Genomic DNA, 19,364 nt, shown 5'->3' with positions numbered 1-19,364 from the left:
GCAGGAAAAAGGGATTTTGAAATGGCATTTTGAAACCAAAGTGGATCACGGCTTTACTGTTAAGTGATCTAATATTATCAGCACCCTGTCTTTTAGTAATTGGATCATGGATTTTTGAAAAAGTACAGTGCTTTCCACACTCTGCTTTTGTGAATTATGTTTAAAAGCAGCCAACTGCTTTGTCAAATGAAATGCACAGGCATGGTATTCTGTCAGCAGTTTTGTTTCCCCTATTGAAAGCCATAAGCACAGGGCAGAGCAGAAATGTATTGCTATTTCATGCTCCTATTGCTTTCAATAGGAACACACAAATGGATGTGATGTAATAACCAAGTCAGGCTCTATCAAAAAATCAATCCTTTACCACTATTTAACAGATAAAAGGCATATATGAACTCCTTTCTTCTGATGCATTTTTCATTAAATACTGATTAACTTAGAAATTCAACTCTTTAATATTACAAATTGTAAGTGAAACTTCCTTTGCCTTTCTTAGCATTGTGCTGGAGCTGCCAGCAGCAGATTTTCCAAATGCAAAAATTACTCAAAAGAAAGATTATGTACAATATAAGCAGTGTAAGAAAGAAAAAACTGCTGCACTCACACCACTGCATTAGTATTGATCTCTGTCGATCAAGGCTTGTTCCATTTATTGAGTGAGAAAAGACAAGGTCAGGTTGGTTCATCTCAAATGAAAGGTTCAAGCTATTATGTAGACTTTTAAAAGATAAAATTCAGTCTGAATGTGCTTATCTTTGGATTTAGTTTGTAAACTTGCAGCTCAGAGTAAAATTGGTTGCTCACCCTTTACAAATTCATTGATAATGTTGTACCATTTTACTTATGCAAATACATTTATATAAACTGAAAGAGAACATATAATTATTGCACCACAAGCCAATGATATATGTTTTTTAAAAATTGCGCTCAGAACATGGCCTAAACTGAAACCACTTATGTATGTCTTTCAACAGTTTCTGTTCCTGTTTGGAACGATTTTTACCAGATGAAGAGTAAAATAATTTCTCATCAATTTTGTTTTGGTGAAAAGCATGTATTTTCTGCAGTTCACTGAGAACTGTCATGTATCTGCTTATGCTTCATTCAGCACAATATTTGTGGTTATTTGAAAATACACATACACTTTTAATCCAGCGAGGACAGAATGTCCTTTGCAGCTTTCAGAGTAGCCACATGTTTTCTATCACACAACATCTGCAATGCTGACCAAACACTTTGAATATGGAATATTGTGAAGCAGAAGAATGCATAGAATCACAGAAAGCATTTCAATCATGGTGTTCTACGAAGAAACTAAATATTGTAAAAACATTTTTTTCCCGCAGGCTTCCAAAGGTTAATAAAAATATACTTTGCGCCACAGTATAATACCTTCTTTCTTTCCCAGCCAGCTTTCTCATGAGGCAGAACGACATGGAGCGGTGCAAAAATTGTTTCAACGTTTGACCTCTGACCAACTGGAAATGTGAAAAATTAAAACCTACAGTGGACTTCTTTCCTCTTAAATTGTGGATACATAAAAATTTTAACATCTTTAATTACTAGCCAGGTGTACATATACACACACATACACATGTGTATATACACACACATACACACGCTAATACATCCAAGGTGAGACCAAATCCGAACAGCTCACATCTTGGCTCAATCACTATATAATATATGTACCTTTTTTTAAAACTAGAACTACGGGGAGATCAATGTGATATACATGTAGAAAAAGAGGTTGCAGTGGCGTGAACACTAATGGCAGAATTCTACAGAAAATTGCCAATGTCAATCCTGTCGTGGAACAGGTCTATTGGGCTGATTGGCCTCCTTCTGTTCCTATTTTCATAGAATTGACTTGGTTCATATTTAGAGAGTTTACAGTGGAGTCAGCCATGCAAAATGTGATGATGTGATGATCTTTACACATTGGTGCACTTGAGGAACATTCACATTTTTTTATCCAACCAGCAAAGTATGAAATACTCACAATTGGCAATGTTTGATCCAAGCCTGGTACAATGGAAACTCACTCATAACATCAGCAAATGGACTGGTGGAAGTTTGACTACTTTAGTGGGGTTGGTTCACTTTGCTTGTGAGTTTGTAATATTGCACTGTACATATAATGCTCTAATGAAAAAGAGTGCCAAAAAAATGGGTTACATTATTGGGGTGGTCTCGAGGCAAGTTTCCACTCTACTTCATTGTTCAAATAATTCGATGTCATAGAGATTAAATTTAGTGTCGCAGACAAATGATATCTGATCCTTTTCTGTAGTAAAAAATCTATTATGTCTTTGGATTAAAATCTTGAATATCACTGGCTAAAGGTACTCTCAAAGACATATCCCCCCCCCCCCCCCCCCCCGCTGATCTTAGATCAACTAACGAATTAAAAGTCATTTGATCCAAGGTTGATGGGACACTGCCTTGTTAAATACATTGGCAAGTCAGAATCGAGGTGAAATGAATTAAGGTGAACACCGAAAACGCTGCTGAAATTAAATGAAAGCTTTGGAGCAAAGCAGAGTATCTGGAAATAATGGAACTCTGCAGCAGAAAGTATCTAAAAAAAATAATAATTCTGGGTATAACGCAATGCATCTGACTCCCTGCAGGCAGTTATGGTCTCCTTTGCAACAATGGAGTAAGTGTGAGGCCACAGAGCACACAAGCTGCAGTTTATGGTCATAAGAAATAAAATATTGTCCCTTGAGCTTTGGAGGTGCAATACATCACCACCGATGTTTTCTTTTCGACATTACAACATCCCCTTGGTCACTTCTATGATTCAGTTCACAATTCTTTAGCTTTAAGTCCCCCGAGAGGCATCGTGCTATCAATCAAAAAGGATAGCGATAAGGGTTTGTTTCAAATTTAGTACTCGTGAAGTGGCATTTCTTGGCAATGTTAAGGGCTCATAATGGAACAAAGTACTTTTTTCTTCTGTAACATTTCTAAGGGTGGCCCTCATTTCTATTTACAGATCAACATGATTACCCCTTCATCAAAGCGTCTGTACTTTACTATATGAAAGGTTTATTGTGTTGAGGTATTTACAGTGAAGTTAGGTTATGACTTGTGCTGCTTAGACTGAATGGCACAGTAAATGATGTCTCATTTAAATAGGTTAGATTGGCTAAGAGTCCTCTCATTTTTCGTTAGCCGCAATGAATAACTATTTTGAGGATACACTTTGCAATGTGATGCAGTGATTGAGTGGCAGTCAGCAGGAGAGAGAGAGCTCCACTGGTGACACGTTACAAAATAACAGGATAACAAGAAATGGAAACCTAAAGTCTTTTAGATGTGACTGGAATGGAAACAATGGCCATCAAGTTCACGAGTAACAAAATTAAGACTAGACATTGAGGGACTTGACCTTCAGTCGCTTTCCTTTAATCATCAAGCTTAGTATCACTTTGGCAAATAATACACAAGAAGAATTGGGAAGCCAGGGAAGCCCAGTGCTGGAAAAGCCAGGAAGATCCTGTTAGGGTTAAGTATAAATTTTATTTCCGACATTTGGTATTGTGCTTCCATGCCTGCAGGATGGCTCAAAACGCTTCACAGGATATACTGTATAGTGTAGTGTCTGTGTATTTTGTAGGCAAACCAAACCTGTAGATGCTGAACTGTTCATTTGATGCTGAACTGCCAAGCTCAATTTCAATTTAGATTTGGCGAACGAGGAAACTCAGGGCAATTTGTGAGGCTTTGTGTGTGTGTGTGTTTGTTTCACCAACAAAAGGCAAATACATAATAGAAGCATATATTCCTATACATGTGCAGGTGCAGCCTTTTTCTTTAGGAGGGAAATTTCCTTCTTGTGGGTTCTTGAAATATTATCCAGCCCCTTTCATTGTGTTACTATGCTATGCCCAGAAATAATAGTTCTCTCCAATGTTCAGGAATTAATGGATAGCATCCAAAGTTGCAAGTAATGTAATGTCACCCATTTCTCCTACATTTATCGCCATCAATGATTTTAGCATCTAGAAACAAAGTGCTAGAACTGCAGAGTATTTATGGTCTAAGTTAATTGTAATAAATGTGGCTTTTTGTACTTGTGGCAGAAGAATAAAATTACACAAAGTCGTTCAGTCGTCCATTCTGGCCGAGACAATATGCAGCTGAAGACATTTCCAATGTATTTTGTACAATGAAACGATCAATCAGTCTATGTAGAGCTATGTCATCTCAAAACTTAATGTACTACAGACAATTGGTCCCTTAAATGAAAATATCCTTTTTATTACTTTACTTTCGTTCAAAAATATTAAAGGATGATTTGGCTTCAAAGCTAAGACTTATCAAGTATGCAAACGCGTGTAACCACTTCATCTAATCTCTTTAAAATACTGCTACAGTTACTGAAGTAGGCTGTGCAATCGTTAGCTGCCACAATCTGACATTCATCATAACAGGTGGCACCAGCTGTGCCCACAAACATGGCATAGGTTTGAACCAGGTAAAGTGAGCTTTTCCACTCTATTCTGCAAGCATTTGGCTTAAGATAGCATATCTCATTCAGTATCAATGTTGTAGACCGAATAATTCAGCTGCGTACTGATTGGAATTGAGTTCTCATGTGAGAAAACAGGGAAACTCATGTAGACAGCCTATAATCTTTCACTGGAGAGCTGGGTACACTGAGACTATACCCATGGATGTAGACAGTGCTGATCTTTATCAGCCCATGCAGCCAGAGCTAATGCCATTTAGAGTCGCTGTGTGATTACAGAATAGACTAATAATCATTTGATTTCCAAATACTGAAGTACATGCTTGCATGCCAGAGAATCTAATAGCATGAGGAAAACTCAAGTTTAGTTAAATGTGGTTGAGGAGGGGCTTATTTAACTCGTCTGAATAACAAGAGTCACGAACACCTAGGATTTATGAAATAGCTTGATTTAAACACGACATCATTCATCAGTGTAGAAAACCTACGCTAATTATGAAAATTAGCCACCCATCTGCAACCATAACCGTGAGGAGGAGGAGGAGGAGGAGGGAAAAATATAATCACAGAAAAACAAGATTCGGGTAGCACAGTCTTTGCACTTGAGGGAAAGGATGTTTCCTTAGAAACAGCAGAATTTCATAAGTGCATATTATCAATGGTATTTTTCCCCCAAAAAAGATGCAAAAATGCAATCTTTTAACAATAGAATTCCGTGATCAATATTTTGAAATATGACTTTCGCAAACAAGAGCATCAGGGTGTAATTTGATCTTGCCTGACTCCTTTTTATAGCTGTGATGTGATGAGTCCAGAATCTCCTTTGCAGTGTCCAACAACATCAAACAACATCTGCAAAACCGGTTTCTGCAAATCTTTCAAATGTTGCAAAGAGAATTTACGTGCATGAAAATCCCAGAATATTCCGTGCAAAAATCATATAGTCTTCAAAGGGCAAGTCTTTCCCCCACCACCCCCATAAAATCATTTCTGCTTCCCCCTTATCACAAGATTAAAGGACGTTTGCACCAGAGTTCAGTGATCTATTCGGGATGGTGCGTCTCATGGAATTAATTCGCAGCATCACGACATTCCTGTCACAAGAAAGTGACATCTCTGTGCAAACTGGAAAGACTCTGAACCCGAATGGATGAGTCGTTTATAATTCTGCGAGGTTACAGTGTACGTCGGTGCAGAGAACAGGCGGATCAGTCAAGAGCATTACTCTCCCGTCTGCTTTCACTCTCAGATTTCTCGGGTCTCACTCACTCCAATCAGTTTCTCCGCAGGCGGACAGTTCATCTTTTCTCATTGGAAATCGTACGTGAATCCAGCCCTTGGGTTTTTTTTTTCGAAGGAGAAGGTTTGAGTCAGTGACAGCCGGTGATTGAAGAGTTAATGGGGTGGGGAGGGGGAGCAAGAGAGAGAGAGAGAGAGAGAGAGGGTGGGGGTGGGTGGGGGGGTGTTGGTGCATCTGAGAGCATCAGCATCCCGAGGTTGCATGTGATTTGGAAGTTTTTGGTGCTTTGGACTGTCAGTTGCATCAGTTACTAGTTCTTGGGATAAGCGGTTCCCTTTCCCACTTCTCTGTGCTGCGATCCCGGGTTCCCCACTTTCGGTGCCTAAAGCTCTGAAAATAACCCCTCACTGCCCGGGGTCCGCCACACCGATTCCTTAGCAGTTTCGCTGTCGTCTCGATGGGAGGAGAAGGAAAAAGGAGAAGCAAACGTTTTAAGGAGGTGACAGAGCCACAGCCACACAGGAGGGATTGGCTTCTCTGCTGTGATATTGCTGGGTGGGGGGGGGAAGGAGACATAGAACAGGGATGGGGGGGTGGGGGATCTACGATTTAAAGTGCAGACTTAAAGCACAGATTGAGGCCAAACGATCAGATGATTTATATGGCATTCGGCAGGAGCTCGTACTTGTTTCTCACAGCGTTGGCTTTTTTTAAACTTCATTTCTTTGTTGGTTTATGACTGTTCTGCAGCAGTGTTGCTGGTTCATTCTTACAGGTTTTCACAGAGAGCGAGAGAGAGGTTTCCAGATGTTTTTGACATCCACTGCCCCTAATTAATTACACAGAAGATAACTTGTCTGCACCCACCCCCACCCCCTCCTCCCTTTTAAGTCCTCCTACAATATAAACAGTGCTCAGAGTAGTCTAGGAGTTATGATTCATAAGTGGCAACAGTGCATTGCAATCCCCTTTTCTTAGCCCCCTTGAATCTTCCTGAGTTGACAGAAATGTCAGGGTTGGGAGAAGCTGAAAAACGACTGTCTCTCTCTCTCTCTCTCTCCCCCCCTCCCCTACCAGCAGCACAGAGCACTTGTCAAGACATGCCTCAGAGTGAACAATGAGACAAAAGCAAATAAGACTGAATTTCTCCCCCACCACCACCCCCCCATGATAATGAATGGAAACACTGAAAACACTACCGTCTGAAATCCCAGAGGAAGGTGGTAGTGGGCGGGGGGGGAGAGAGGAGGAAAGGCAACAATTTGCAACCAATTCAGCTGTTTGGGAACGGTGGTATACATTAAAAAAAAAAGCACCTCCTGCTTTGTCCGGAATTACGCACTCGAAATAAACCCCTATTACGTGAAATAGTTTTATTTTGCAACTGAAACGGCCCCCAAAAAAGACAACTGCATTCAGCACTTGTGAGTATTTGAAGTTGTCAGCTTCTATATTGCAGTAACAACAACAACAACCACCATCAGCACCACTTGGATTTCTTTTGCGCCCTTCGTGCACCAATAGCGCGTTTGGGAGCACAATCACTACACCTGGAGTCCTGTAGCTAAGTGGTTAGAGCACTCGCTTTGCAAGCGAGAGACCTGAGTTCAATTCCAGGCAGGTCAGGGCTAAGCCTTGGGCAAGTTTCCTTACTCCACACGCCTAATAATAGTCCTTCCAAAACAAAAAAACAATAATAATTTGGTCATTTTCAATCTACGACTGTTTGTGGGACATTGCTGTGCGCAATCGGCCGCCGCGTTTGCCCACAAATATACAGTCAATTCACTTTACAGTGTGTTCTGTGAAGCGCTTTGGGACGTCCTCCAGACCGTGAAAAGCGCCATATCAAATGCAAGGATTATTATTATTATCTCAGCAGCGAAGACGTGAGCTTCACGAGCGAAGCTGCAGAGTACAGGAATGCACATTTAAGGGGACAGCGCTTTAAGTCATTATCCTAATGCCGCAGATATCACAAGAATGTGTTCTGACACATGGCGTTTGCTTGTTTTTCCTGCAGCCTCACTCGTGTCTCTGCGCTTTTGGGTCAGCGCTTCAACCAGGCGTGACGGCAACGTGACTGAAGACATCATTGTCGGCTCTCACATCGAAGGAGATGAGGCATATTATGCAACATATTCACCCCCGGGCAGAGACGCAGATTAGTGAGTGTGCCGGGCTGGAAAAGTAGGAAATGATTGAGGTAAGCTATTTTTCCTGACCCAAATCGAAACCCTCCTGCAAACTGGAATGTCGGATTTCACTGCCCTCCTTATTTATTTGGTTAACGCGCTGCTCTGATGTGCTATGAACGGTTGCTTTAAAATGCTCTGCTGCAAACCCAGGTGCTGAGCCATAACAGCCTCATCCATCTCATCCCATCCCAACCCCCCCACCCACCTAAAAAAAAAAAAGGCATCAGGGTTGTGCAATGTTGCAAGGTGTGTGCAACACACCACACACACACACACACACACACACACTACACACCTGGACTCTGGCCAACATGGCATAACGTACAAGGACAGATCTTTCATTAGAAAGTGGGCTTTAATCTTTTTTGATTAAATTCTATTCTCTCTCGAAGCACATTCTGCCCAGCATTAAAGGATTTGGGAGCATTTCTGATCGGAGCTCGCCTAAACGATCCGTTTGTATTTATAGACTGTAAGAGAAAATACTGTTCATGGCCATCTTCGTGCTATCAATCGTCTCTCTTTTCCCCCCTTCCTTCCCCATCGTCGTGATTCCCCTTTGTCTCGGTGATGAGCATTTGCAGATTTTGCTTTTATTTTCATCGCTTCTGCAGGAAATGCGCTGTATGTTTTAAGCTGTCACTCGGATAAAAAATATTATCCTGTCAAGTGGTCAGACAGACTGAAACTTGAGGATTATAGGTGCAGAGGATGAGAAACTCGGGGCAGTTTCAAAGCCATAATTTTAATGATAGCTTTTCTCTGGTTGCAGCAGCTAAACCAGCTGTCAAAGACGAGCAAATTAAAGATGCCACTATTTAGCTCACTCTCTGGGAACAGACCATTACTGAACCCAACCAGCAAATCCTCTGTGTCCGATTTTAAGATGCAGTAAGTGTTCAGAGTCTCTTTTACAAGCTTCACACCCTCCAGCTGCTTTACATCCTGTCTCTCCCCCCCATCCCCGTTCACAAGGAGATTCCATTCGATCTATTCCTTCAGCTTTTTTGTCCTACTGAGTTAACAGTAATTCTCATGCTTTGACCACTGTTCCGTGCTGGGAGTTTCCAATCCTTAGCAAACAAAAGAGGATGGTTTGAACATGAAAGGAAGAGGATGTGCAGACATCCACTTTACAATTGTGAGCCCCCTTTGGTCCATGTCTCTAACATGTTCAAACAACTTGCCTCATAAGAGCAGTTTCAGCAGGAACACATTGCTCAGATCAATCATCCTATACTAACCCGAGACCCAGCTACCTTTGTTTAATCAGGAGAGGCCTCTTCACTGATTCAAGATTTCATATCAAACTGCTTTTCAACCTTCCCTGAACCCAGTCATGTCCATGTCTCACAGAATGCAAAAGAAAAGGATATTCTCTGCATAAAAATGTGCTAACTTCTGTTTTAGAGGCACCAAATTGGGTGTTTCTTCTTTTGGTATTCAACTAACGTTTGTCAGAGAGCAGTTCAGATAGTTTCCAGTCACCCTGCAGCTACTCAAAGTGATCAGATGAAAATTAACTTGTTTCTTTCACGTGTCAGAACAGATTTATTCAAATGGAGACCAGATTGTCTGAGGGGATGCATCCTTTTAGATGACAATTCTCGCCCTTGGGTGTTGAATGAAAATAAAATACAGTAAAAATATTTTAAAGAAGACTTGTAACAAGTTTGTAACGCATCTGCAGCAGAAGCTTTGACAAATGTTCTCCCCTTAATACATGCGATGTGGGGCCAATCCAAATCTTATTCAATTGACTTGGAATAAAGTGAGCCTGCTTTGGGCTGCAAATTGAATGGGTCTGGGTATTTCACAAGCGATTAAACATAATATCCAAACAAAGGCAGGTTTGTGGTTCTATTTTGACACACCTCTTCAGCTTCCCCTTTGCAACTGATCACTTTCCATTTGAAGCTCTCATCACCACGAAGCAGGAATCATTTTGTTCCAGTTGCTACGGATTCCGGTAAAACGGAAGCCAAATCTTGTTGTTTAGTTTTGTTTGTCCTCCTGTCGGTTGTTTAATTTCCAACCTCGTGACGTGCTGGCTTGGAATGCAGGTAAGTGGAACTCTAAAGTCACACACAACCACGGCATTAACTCCATTCACGTCAGCCAGCCAGTAGGAGGTATATATTTGTGCGGTAATGGGCAATTAGGGATCCTGTTGGTTTCCCCCTTCCTCCGCGCACACACACACACCATGATGCCCTCTGCCTGTGGGCAGCAAAACATAGGCAAGACATTCGGTTGGCAAGTTGAATATCAGATGCTGTCAGCACTCCAGCCTGTGGTGTAGAGGTTTGACTTGAAGGATCCAAATATTCACCACCAAGATATTGAACATAACCAAAATCGTTTTACAGGTTTTCATTTGTTTTGCCGGTCGTTCAGTTCCAGCTTACAGCTCATGCAGTTGCCTGCGAACATACCACCGAATGTAACTCATGATGACACAGTTTGAAATACATCTGAATCTGATTCGCTTTAAATGGTGTCAAAAACAACAATAACTGTTTGAAATAGGGACTGCACCTTGATGGTAAAGGGAGGAAGTTACCTGACCTTTACAAGATTTGGATTATAAAAAAATACACTGCGTTTTATGGTTAGAAGTGTGCACTTAAGATGTAATTCACAATGGATCTCTAGTTCAGAGATTAATTTGCTGTGATTAAGGGCCTTCACTTGGTTATGATAATCAGTGGTAATCTATCAAAAACAACTCACAATCAATAACCCAGCAAAACTGTACACAAGTCTACAAACCTTGGCATCACTGCAGCAGATTTTAACAAATCAAAGGAGTCTGGCACATATTGTGGGCTTCTGCCAGTAGTTAGAGTCTTACTGCATAATAGGAAGATAGGAACCCAAGTAGACCTTTCAATCTGTCAAGCTAACGCTGCTTTTTTAAAAAAAAACTGTGGCAGATCTTTTAATCTTTAAGATGCCTTTTCTCCATTTCTCTAAAAGCCCTTACTTTCCAGCTATCTACTCCCTTTTAAACATCGATTCTACATCAGTGACCTTCAGATATAGTGCATTCTCCATTCTTATAAGCCTTCGTGTGAAGAAATTCTTCTGATTTTATTTCTAAGCAGCTTAGGTTAAATTTTCAAACTATATCCCCTTGTTTTGGACCCCTAATTGGAGGGAAATCATCCCCAATCTGAACTGTTAACGCCTTTTATTATTTTATGCACCTCAATCAGAACACCCCTTAATCTCTTCAGCTCTAAAGAATACAACGCCAGTTTGCCAAGCCTCTGATTAAAGATAAACTCCTCCATTCCAGTTATGAAGTTGGTGAAATCAATGCTGGGCCCCCTCCAAGGTTACTATATTCTTCCTGAGGTTGAAGGATCAAAATTGAAAGCAGTATTTCAAACAAGGTCTGACCAGCCCTATGTACAACAGATATTTTCTTGCTTTTATATTCATATTAAAAATTACAGCATCCCATGAACTTTTTGACTGCCTTTTGCACCAACAAGCTGGATGATAATGACTTATGCACTTGGACTTCTGAATCCAATGGTTCATCAACCCCACCACAGTGCTTTCCCATATAGGCTACATTCCCAACTATCATTCGTATGTCCAATATGTACTATTTTACAACTCCCTATTCTAAACTCCATCTACCATAGATTCACATATTCGCTTGATCAATCTTTGTCCCTGTATAAATTTCTGCTCTCTTCACAATTGATTACATCTCTTGGCTTAGTGTTGTCAGGAAACTTGAATACACTTCCTTCTATTCCTATATCCAATCCAATTCATTTACAAAAAAATGGTGTGAAAATCTGCAGCCCTAACACTGATATTTGGGGACACCACATGCCACCCCCCACTCCCAATCAGGGAATGTCTCTTACTCCCTACCCCAACCCCCCCACACCTCTGATGTTTCTTCCTGCTTCTGAATCAATTTCCTGTGAATGCCACAAGATTGTCTTCAATTCCACATGCTTTAATTGTAGCACGGAATGTTTTATGTTGCCATTTCCCCCCTCCCCAACTATATTATTTTTTCTCTCAGCATCTAACACAAATTTTGTCCATTGCTTTGGCCAAAACAATCTCCAAATTAATCAATCACATTTTATATGCGTCATTTCTGGTATGACCCGATTTGATTGTGGGACCAGCATGAATTCGCAGTAAGATATAAATATCAGTTTGGTCAATGTACTGTTCCCAGTTATCAATAAGACATCTCAGTAGCTGATTGTGTCATTATTACATTTTATGTGGTATTTCATTTTAAAAACATTGAGAAATTTTGTTTCACTGAAGTATATTTCTCCCTTTCATTTAGTTCTGCACGGCATTTAATTCAGCTGTGAATTAAGAGTTTCAGAGAAATTTGTGCAACAAGCACAGACTTTTCTCTTTAATCCCTTTCTGGTTGCTTCACAGCTGCTGACAAACAAAAGGAAGCCTAAGGCTGATAAGCGCACACATCCTTTATACCCCTAAATTACAGGGTTCGTAGGGTATAAAATCCAATTACTGCAGTGACAGGAAACCAACTTCTCTGAGCCAACAACAGGCAAAGCTATAGAATGATGCAGCAGTGGCTATCTAGATACTATTGTTCCCATTTAAGGCTCTGTGACCTAGCCCGTGTTGGCCACACATTGCCCTAGTTGCACTGCACTTCGACACTGGTGCACTGCAATCTTTTGCACCATATTGATGTCAAATATGCAGCTGAAAACTGCCAGAGTCTGAGAATGGACAGTTTACAGACAGCAGCTGGTCCCCACCTGAAAAATGACAAGCGATTTTAAAGGGCAACAGTTTAAAATACCAGACAGAGTGCTGAATGAACCCCCTTTAAGTTTAAATTAGCATTTTGCTGAAAGTTAGTGACCAACGAAGAAAGCTGCGTGCCGTTCGCATGTTGTAACACATGGCTGGCAGGCTGCATAACTTAGGCAGCCCGATTGTACTACTCGCGAAAGTGTTCCCGATACTGAACCATTTCAGTGCAGCATAACTGGGGCAAGAGATACAATGGAGAGAAAGCAGTTATTCCGCTGCCATTCTTGGCAGTGTCACAGGGCCCCAATGTGGGAGCTCATGGAACTGGAAAACATCACTAATTCTATGTGGGAATTGCCACTAAATTGTTCATGCAACACAGAGCACCACTGGCCCCCTTTCTCAATGGAGCCCAATCAGTAGTCAGAGAATAAGTGAATACTGTAACACCCTGGGATATAGTGATTTCTCATTCTTCTTTCATTCACGAGAAAGCCTTTCTGAACCTCCTTCTCTTGTGGTGTTTGTGAGTCGGGGCCTTTCACAGCGTCAAGTATAAATGGTGCAGTATACTGCAGAGTACTCATAGAAGCAATACATACAATGTACAATTTTTTTGCTCCCCCAGTCACTGACTGTGCCTGTGAATATTTATAAAAGGGACTATAAAACCAGTTATTTTATTGCCAACTTCCGAGTTAAAGTATAAATCGTTTCAACATCAGTGCCTCCTTTATAAACAAATAAAATGGAGCAAGCTTCTTCTTTTTAATTATTTACACTGATGGGGATATGTTCAACTGGTATGCTAATGTACAGATAAGGACCTCAAGTCTTAACAAAGTGGGGAAAAACACTAAAAGCAAGCATGGTCAATGAAGGTAAATGTACTGACACCACAGATATCTACCTCTCCCCCGCCCAAAACCACACAAAAACAACTTTACCAAACAATCATTTGGGGCCTATTACAGTATCTGCAGGCGTTGCTAAGGTGGACAATGTGAAGGAAATTAATCTGTAGAAATCCACTATAACCACTATTTTCACACATACACACCTTTTTCGCTCCGCCCGCATGATCAAATGCCAGTAAAAATGGAGGGGAAGATTAAGACCTATTTAACTTCAAGCAAACACACAAGAAAATGTTTTTACTTTGAGCTCACCCCATTTTGACAGTCAAATTGGCTACAAATACAGTCGCTGTACTTTTAAGTCACCACAACCATTTGCATTGCACAGCATCCTTCGTGTAGGGAAACGTCCTTACACTTTAGAAGGATGGAGTCAGATGCCGAGCAAGGGAGCGGGGGGAGGTGGCCAAAGACGCGATTAAAGAGGTAGGATTGGAGATGGGACCCAGAGGAGAGATATTAAATGGATGGCTAGAGTGAGGGAGTTCCAGAGGATTAGGGGTGTAAGAACTGATGGCTCAGCCACTGATGTTGGCGTGGAAAGCCCAGAGTACATGCCTCAAGCCTGAGTTAGCCAAGCAGAGGAGTAAGGTAAGAGAAAGTCAGAGAGATAAGGAGGTCCCAGGGTGTGGACGGATTTGGAGGCGAGGATGAGTGCCTCGAATCCTGTGAAGAGATTTTCCATGTTGACAATGTTACAAGGCGCTATATCAAATGCATTATTATTATTAGATAAATTTAGCTACAGACATTTGTGATGTCAAATAAAAGCCTCAAGGCTATATTTTTCTCTAATGGGAATAGATACTTTGTTATGCAAAATTAATTCATGTTAACGACAGTCAGTCGCAGAAGAAAAAGGAGACAGATGGAAAACACAGGATTCAAACTCAGCAAACAACAAACTGAAATCTCAAAATGGAGCCACAAGGTTTCCAGAGGTCACTGTTGGTGGTCTGTTTCATGCATCAAAATTTTCCAAAATTGGATCAGATAATGAGTTGAACAAGATGAAACAAGCAAGCAATAATAGTGTTTATACACACGCGCACATACACACACACAAGCCATTATTTCCTTTCAAACTCAGTGCCTTTACTCATCCCAAATATTTTTACACTAAACTGTAGTACTGTGCTATCTTTGACATTCTATTTGGTTAAAATCATTTCAGATGAAAATCTTTTCAAAAAGATGGTGCATACAGTACTTAAGTCTGGAGTTGCATGTTTAATATGAGCAAGTTATTAACATGCCACTCTCCTTGGGGAATGGAGTCCTGTAGCTCAGTGGTTAGAGCACTCACCTCGCAAGCGAGAGACCTGGGTTCAATTCCTGGCAGGATGAAACCTTGGGCAAGTTTACTTACTCCACACACCTGATAATAATCCCTCAAGAAAAAAACAGTAATAAATTGGTCACTTCAGTCCATGACTGTTTGTGGGACACTGCTGTGCGCAATTGGCTGCCGCGTTTCGTCCACAAAAATGCAGTCAATTCACTTTGCAGTATATTCTGTGAAGCGCTTTGAGACGTCTAGAAGAAAAGCGCTATATCAAATGCAAGGATTATTATCATATTATGAGGGGGGTAAGAGAGATCACCTTGGAGCTGAGCTGGCAACGGAATATCAGAATTGCATTCCTTAGTAATTTGGTTCCCAAGCCAGATTTCAATGCACTGACCACAGTGCTCTAAGGCATTGTTGGCTACAGAGCAGCCAGCTTGACTCAGCAGTAGGACTCCATGGGTCAGACTAGTCACTGAGGGCAAGGATTCTTCCCACTCAGCTGCTATCCCTGAAAGTCAAAGCCCCAACGTGTAGGGTGGTCCTAGCTGGAAAAGCAGTGGCACGTTATCATTATTCTTCTTGTTTTGATGCAACAGGACACCATAGGTTGGTAGTAAGGGGCTGGGAATAAAACAAAATGATGACCACCTTAACTGCTAATACAGAATCCAACTAACAACAGAAAGAAATCTAATCCATTGGGGATCTAAACTCCCCCCCACCCCTATTGTCATTATTCCTGCTTTGTGATTTATGGACTTGGTTCTTAGAACAGTGATATGGCATGGGGAAGGGTAACTTTAAATCATGGGTTTCTGTAAATCAATGTAAGTGGGGACACAACTGACTTTTGAACATGAAGGCACGATGCAAAGTAATTTCACACAGACATATGGTATCACAAGGCTTTTACCCACCCCGCAGCATGTAAAGGAAGGCAGCATTCAAACACACTAAATCAGCCATTGACATCGCAGAAGGGATTTGTAGCTTCAGTTATCAATGATTACATGACAAGCAATGACAGGCTGGGTGTCTGGAATGCTAATCCTTAAATGGAACAGATGCAATGAACTGAGGCAAATGACGAGTTTCAGAATCGCAGCTCATGCACGGCCTGCATCTTACAGGAAAATAAAGAAGTAATCTCTAATGTGCCAGTTGCGACCTACTAATCAAACCTTGCCTGTTAATCCACAAGATACTGCAGTTATTAACTAATACGTAACTCACTCGACATTGTAGAATTGTGACATTACCTACATCCGTTTCCCAACAGCGGCAGTTCAAGCTGAATCATGCCAGTGTACTGTTACCCGACAAAACTAATGCGTAACAATGGTGAAAGGCACATTTAATGTTTCAGTTTCAGGAGAGACTTAATAATTGACCGTTTACAGTAACTATTTGAAATGGAGCAATGCTTAAGAGGTTGCTGCAACATATCACTGAAAACTGGAAAGCCATTCAGATGGAACGAGGCTACTAAACATGCATAATAGCAGATAAATGACTTTAGAATACAGTTTCATCAAGCACTTAGTGGGCACTGGGCAGCTCATTGGCATTCATCACTGGTTTGCAGATATAATATTAAATTACAAGACTGTTTTGTAAAGCTGCCAAGAAGCTGCTCTATGTGTTCAGTGTGCTGTAATTACTGACATTACCTCTTATAAACGTGATATGATAACATCAGCACTGGTCTGAGGTTTTAAATGATCTAATGATCCCATGGCCATACTCCAAGAGCTTACACCATTGACACATTCTAACCAGAGTATCAAATTGTTTGCTTAGAAATATATACGCAATTGAGACTTTGTTCTTTTCAAATTCTCCTGTCTGTAGTTGCAACTTTTGAGAAGGCTCGGATTTCAAAGGTTAAAATGTATATTCATCTTCGCGTAGTAATAACTTAATCACAAAGAATAAACTCAAAATCTGGGTTTAAATACCCGCGGGGAATGCCTTTACCTTGTGAGAACAGGAATCTCAGGAAGAAAATGCAGATAAAGATTCAACGCCGGGACATGGTCAGTAAAGTAGTGCACAAGTGGAGTGGCAACAATCAAATATGTCTACAGAAGGTGTTCTCCACTCACCATTGGTAGAAAAACTGAGAGCTCTCTGACACAACGTCAAAAGCTTTAAACTGTTTACTTAGAATGTTGGCTTGGATTTAGCTTTCGGACACTGCTTATTAATCACAGAAGATTTTAGCTGCAGGAAGCCACACCATCAATCTCAGTTGCAATACTACCAAGTGATGGGACATGGCAAATGGCAAATGGTGGGATTTTCTCAGTCCCCTGATCAATTGCTTTGAAATCAGTTCTGAAAGGTTGATAAAGAAGGAATAGTGGGATGAAAATGGTGACGGGGCAATTTATCGAGCTTTTATCATGCTTTTTCCACCTCCAGTGTGCCATTGGCTTAATCAGCTAGTGATTCTACTATCTGTAACTTCAAGTAATGTGGCATGTAGTTCAATCATAGTTTCTGAATGAGAAGTGAAAGCGGAGAAACACGATTGGTCTCATTGCCACCAAGTTTGAAGCGGAGCTAACTGGGCGAACTGCTGTGTTTGCATCTCACTGGGTTTCTATTGCAATGGACCGTACACAAACAGACACAATAGGCTCAAGGTCATCCCCTTTACTGCTCTGGCAGAGCACAGAGGACATAATAATAATAATAATAATAATAATAATCCTTGCATTTGATATAGCGCTTTTCACGTCAGGAGGACGTCCCAAAGCGCTTCACAGAACACACTGTAAAGTGAATTGACTGTATATTTGTGGGCGAACGCGGCAGCCAATTGCGCACAGCAATGTCCCACAAACAGTCGTAGATTGAAAATGACCAATTTAATTATTGTTTTTGGTTTTGGAGGGATTATTATTAGGCGTGTGGAGTAAGGAAACTTGCCCAAGGTTTCTACCCAAGGACATTTCTACTGCATGAATAAAGGGGCACCACTCCAAAGTTCTATTAAATAATTATTTTGATTCATTGGCATTCCTTTAATGATCTGAGCAATGGAATGGAGTTCATTTTCACTAATATTTCAGAACATTTGGGGGAAGAAAATAAAATCAGTTAGCATAATTTGAGTCCAAAAAACAGAAACCAAACCTTCCTTATTGTATACTTTACACAACATAACTTAGTCACTAGGGTCTAAACCAAACAGCAAGGTGGCAGAAGAATACTAATTGACTCTGTGAACAGAAGTAGAGAAAAGCTTGAGTGAACCCTGCTGAACCTAACTCTTCATTATGTGACGGACATAATTATTCACTGACTGAACAGTAGATACTTCAACAACAAATATCCCATTCATCTACCGACAAAACAAAAAACACCAATTTGATTTAAGTGGGAATTTCAAACTCTGACACACTGCTGCTAGTCTACGGCGTGCCCTAATAATGGCATTTAAATGACAGACTTGTGGATGTTTTTCCATCACAATAATATCTTGCCATATTATCCAGTCTCTCATTACAATCCGGCTGCACAGTAATAAACCCCTCATCTCCTTTACTTACTCCTCTGCTCCCTTCCACAATAAAATCTTCAAGCTCTCTCGACGACTTCTACATCTCCCTATGGGCCAATTTTGGAGTCAAGGATCTTATTCCAATTTCAGCCCTCATTTTCTCAGAAGAGGTTTAATAAATATAAAATGAAATGCTGTGGAGCAACTTGTGAAACTGAAAGCATTATTCTACCTTTGCTGCATTCCAAATGCCTTTTGGTTTGACAGTAAATTAATCAGAAATTTGTGAGACTTGACTACATTTGGTTTAGAAAATGTTAGGTCAGACTTCAAGTCTCTAGCAGTAATTCAGGGATGTGGGTTGCATCGAATAATAATGTCCTGGTAACATCTCGTACTATGCACTCTGAAATCATTACGAGGAGTCATGTTTCATTTCACTCTTTAGAGCAGTAGCCTTCATCAATTTTTAATCCATTTCCTTGCCATAGAAGCAGGCAAATTTAAGAGCTAGCATTAACTAGGTGTCACATCAGTAACTCAGAACCTTTTTTGAATTGAACTTGATCAAAATCGGTTTCTCTCAACCGTTGTCACATACAGTACATTGTTCCAATTGATAAATAACCTTAAGTCAGAAAAAAGATAATCAAATTCCGTTCGCCACATAATACCGACATGTTCAAAGAAAAAAAAGCAAAGAAAAAAAATGGAAACAAAGCACTAAAAAGGAACTTTGGATTGTCTGCTTTGGATTGTTCTGATTTGGTTAATTCAGATTATCACAACATATGATGTACAGTTAATTGCACCCTTCAAATATAAGCTTGATGAAAGTCACACCATAAGACTGAAAAGACACTCCATGATAAAAAGTGACTCACACAAAGTTATAGGAAGACAAGGTTTTCTGGCATGCTTAGAATGAAATTTATGCTTTATATCCATTAC

The 19,364-nt window shown here is 40.6% G+C and overlaps 1 long non-coding RNA gene across 1 annotated transcript in view; it reads left to right on the top strand.

Moving 5' to 3' along the window:
• The window catches only part of LOC103174769, a 39,304-nt gene that overhangs the window by 6,932 nt on the left and 13,008 nt on the right, over positions 1–19,364 (top strand). The window contains exon 2 of the long non-coding RNA XR_487381.2: positions 7,744–7,926. This is a non-coding gene — a long non-coding RNA (uncharacterized LOC103174769). The remainder of the gene's footprint in view (positions 1–7,743; positions 7,927–19,364) is intronic.

Source organism: Callorhinchus milii, unplaced genomic scaffold (assembly GCF_018977255.1).
Source record: "Callorhinchus milii isolate IMCB2004 unplaced genomic scaffold, IMCB_Cmil_1.0 Scaffold5, whole genome shotgun sequence".
In the NCBI taxonomy this organism is placed as follows: Eukaryota; Metazoa; Chordata; class Chondrichthyes; order Chimaeriformes; family Callorhinchidae; genus Callorhinchus; species Callorhinchus milii.
Note: the sequence above shows the minus strand (reverse complement) of the source record. Positions and strands in the feature narration are given on the sequence as shown.